Raw genomic sequence first — 4295 nt, forward strand, 5'->3', positions numbered from 1 at the left:
AGTTTTAATAAAACCAACAGATTTTCAAACAAAATAGAAATGATACCTGAAAATCCCGCATTTTTACCTGATAGATTTCCCCAAATAAGTAATCAAAACATACATACGATCGTAACCTATAGGCTTACCAATCTTGTAATAACCCGAAAAAAAAATTAATTAAAATTATTAATTAATTAATTGGTTAAACATTATTAAATTAGTGTATTAAATAAACAAGTAAAAAGAAATAATATAAAAAAATAAATAAAAATAAAAAATAAATAAAATAATAGTAAAATTCAATTAATTAAACGTTATATAATTAAATTAATTAAATAATTTATGTGATGGGTATATATATATAAAATATAAAATAATGTAAAGATATAATTAAATGAATTGGATTTCAATCTTACCTCTCAGGATCTTCTCAGACTCTCTCTGCGCCTATTTCAATCTTCTTCTCTCTCTCTCTGTTATCTCCTTATGTCTCCTCCTCTCTCTCCTCAATTTTGTCAGCTTAACGAGCGCCGATAGGAAAACGGAAAGTGTCGTTGGGTTCCTAACTCTGTCACCGACATTTCTACTGGAGTAGATTTTTCATAGGACCGACTTAAGCACTACTCCTAGGGAAAAGTAATTTTTTCCTAATTTCTCAATTTTTGGTTAAATCTACTATTGAATCGACAATCAGGCACCACCACGGGATCCTAATCGTCGTTGTCGTCATTTTGATGTAGGTGATTTTTCAATTTGGGTTTTCTAGGTCCTACTCCAAAGCGAGAGTGGGATTTGGAAAATTTGGTAATTTGGCTAAATTTAAGGGTATATTTATTTATTTAGAAATTATAGCCCTAGGAAATATTTAAATAATATTTTATTCAAGAATAATTTATTGGAGTTAGGAATTTTTGATTTAGGGTCCGAGTGAGCGCCGCAGGTATTTTTCGGAGTCCCTGTTGACGTAGTTCAAAAAACCAGATAAGGGGAAAAATATATATTAAATCAGTATTTTTATGAATTTAATGAAAAAATAAATTGTGTTATATGTACATGTATATGTTTCAATATGGGTAAAATGTCAACTGCTTAAATTGTTTTTTTTTTTGAGTTTAGGGCTGTTTATTAGATATGTATATGTGAAAATGAATTGATGAAATTGAAAAATATTTTCAGGATTTCCTCGAGATCAAGCTTTGAGAGCTCGAGGTTTTTATAGCATTAGTGGGAAATAGAAAAAGAAAAGGGTATATTTTTATGTTAATTTTGAGAAATTTATATATTATGTTTTATGCCTTTATGTTTTAAGGTTATGGAGTAAGGAATGATTGTGAAAATACTGAATTGTTTGGGGAGTTACATATTTATGGAAATGCAGGTGTTGGATGATTTAATATGGATTATAGTTAGAATTAGTAAACTCTGGTATTATGTTACATGGAGATTCTGATTATGTTTTCCGCTGCGTATGTTAGGTTTAATTATAATTTATCAGGGATATGATCAGGTATAACGCACCGGACCCAAGTTTAAGGGTTCGGGGCGTTTCAGATCCTGATTTCAAAAATGGACTGATATAACAGAATCCTCTTACCTTAACCCGAAATCCAAATACGAACTCTACGGTCCTCAAAACTATGAACCGAGACTCCGAAATCTACAAACCACAGTACAAAACATACTTACAATCCGTACTACTATACATATACTGAATCAGAAATAAAAATCGAGCCTTACCTCGATTTTGGCCCGAAACCCGAAATCTTTCAAAACAAGATTTCGATCCAGTAGAAACGTAGAGAATCCTTCACTGATCCTCGCAGTATCGTTGGATTTACGAATCTGGCAACGAACGACAAAGAAAACTAGAGAGAGAAAGTGTAGGGAGATTTCTAGAGAGAGAGAGAGAGAGAGAGCTTTTTCCAAAAACTTAGCCAAGAAGCAAACCAAAATATCATTTATAAAGACCCTTGACCCGGAGGATTTCGTCGACGAGTTGGTGTTCTCGTCGACGAGGTCTTTAGGGATTTCGTCGACAAACCTTGATATTTAAATTTCCCTGAACCCCTTGGCTTTTTCTCATCGACGAGGCTCTAAATTTCGTCGACGAGAAGAACAAAGGCTTCGTCGATGAAATCCGGCTTCGTCGACGAACCTGCTCTTTTACCAAAATATCCCTCTCTTTACATATATAACCACATTATCACAGTTCGGGTTCTTACACCTATACATTGCCTTGTGCTTTTACATGCTTTGTCAGTGCACTCTCTATTATTTTCTTTAATTTGCCTTTGTGAGGATAGACTCCAAAGAGTTTAGTATATTTATTTCAAAAAGTATTGCTTGAATTACACTAGAGTAAGTACTTATTGCAAAATGCTTTTTAAAACTACTTTTTTAGAGTAAAGATAAATAACTTTTAAGAAATAATCAGGACTTACTTCGGATCACTACTTAATCATAATTTACCACTGTTCATATATGTAATCACTACTTTTTTACTTTTGAATATATTATTTCTTAGGGGTATTTGATAAAATTTAGCAATTAGCATTTAATGGTGTATGGAATTCTAAATTTGTAAACTAGGTTTTAAATATAATTGGAATCAATTTTAGAATATGAATGTTGAATTATTTTAGTTGTTTGATAATTAACCTTCGAATATATGTATTTTTCCTATTTTAATCCTTTAAACTATCAAGAGAAAACTTGTTTGTTAAAATTAATAAATATATTTTTGAGATTATTTTTATATTTAAAAAAAAAAAACACACACACACACACACACATACATACATACATATATATATATATATATATATATATATATATATAAAATAATGTATCTCAAATACAAAACATAAAAACATTAATTAAAAATATTTTTTAATGTAAATACTTTAAAACATAAAATATTATTTATTGTGAAACATAATAAGAAAATATTTTTTCTAATTAATTCTTCAGCTAAATACTTGCTTCTTCTCCATTTTTTTTAACCTTTCTTTTACAAAAATCTCAATTTTATAATTTCTACCAATAGATATAACATTTTGATCCTTTATATATATATATATATATATATAAAGAAAAATCTTTGTAAATTCTCACAAAGGAATTGGGAGGACTAAAAATATATTGCATTCTTAGTCTCTTTCTATTGTGGGCTTAGATTCACTAGAGAGAAGAGTTCCTTTTAGTATGCGAAAGAATATTTGAGTCTTTCCAAAATTGAAAGTCACACTAATTGGAGATAATTTAAGCAAAATGGGGCCTTGCCAAATCATATTTTATGATCTTGTGTAGCAATAGATAAAATCAAAGCATAACTAGCAAAATAAATAAATAAAATAAATCAGAACATCAATGAAAAGGAAGAATAAGAAGGAGAAGGAAAAGGACAAGAAGGGAAAGAACATACCAGTGTCGGATGAGTAAGGAGAATGTTGAAAAAAGAAGATAACAGTAAAGGTGCTCATTTAGCAATAGTGAGATCAAAGAGGTGAGAGCTTGGAGAGATAGGGCATGAGTCGTTTGGATGATTGTGAGAGAAGAGTTGAGGTTGTGTAATTTGCGTTACTTTCTAGGTGTAAAACAAAAAAAAAAAAAAACTTTTGATTTGTGCTCTTACCGAATCAACACCAAAGAGATTAATGATTCTCTTAAATTAATGCAATCCAAAGCTATTTCATAGGCTAATCAAACTTCACTAGTTCACTGAATTTTGGACCGTTAAGAGCCCAAACTCTATTTAGAGAACATTAAGCACAAAAAAACAATCCCTTAGTTTCTTAACATTTTGATTTATTCAACTTAACTCATGTTATGACTGCCCTATAAAACTTTCTTTTTAATTTTAATGGAATTTTATATTCACACAATACATCCAAAACACTTTTCCATTTTACTCAACTTACTTTAATTCTATATATAACTTTTTCTTCTATTTCTCCTTCAATTTGCATAATGAATCCAAGACATTAAAAATCTAATTGTCTATTGCTTTCTTGACCATCAAGTTTAAACTTTTCTCCAACATTCCTCCGACCATAACTAAAATTATATTATATTGATTTTGTCTTATTTTTTTTTATCCTAAATCTTTAAATTTTGAAGTTTCCCATCATAATTCTAACTTAAATACTACTTATCCCTAGTTTCATCAATCAAGATAATATCCTTAACAAAAAGTATATTGAATTAAACTCAAAGCATCTAAATCAAAAACTCATTTAATCAATGGTTGAACAAGTCAATTGAAGCTTAATATAATCAAATTAATGTCTTTAGGACTAGCCAAAATGCTTATT

This window comes from Malania oleifera, chromosome 7 (assembly GCF_029873635.1).
Source record: "Malania oleifera isolate guangnan ecotype guangnan chromosome 7, ASM2987363v1, whole genome shotgun sequence".
NCBI classification, from domain to species: domain Eukaryota; kingdom Viridiplantae; phylum Streptophyta; class Magnoliopsida; order Santalales; family Ximeniaceae; genus Malania; species Malania oleifera.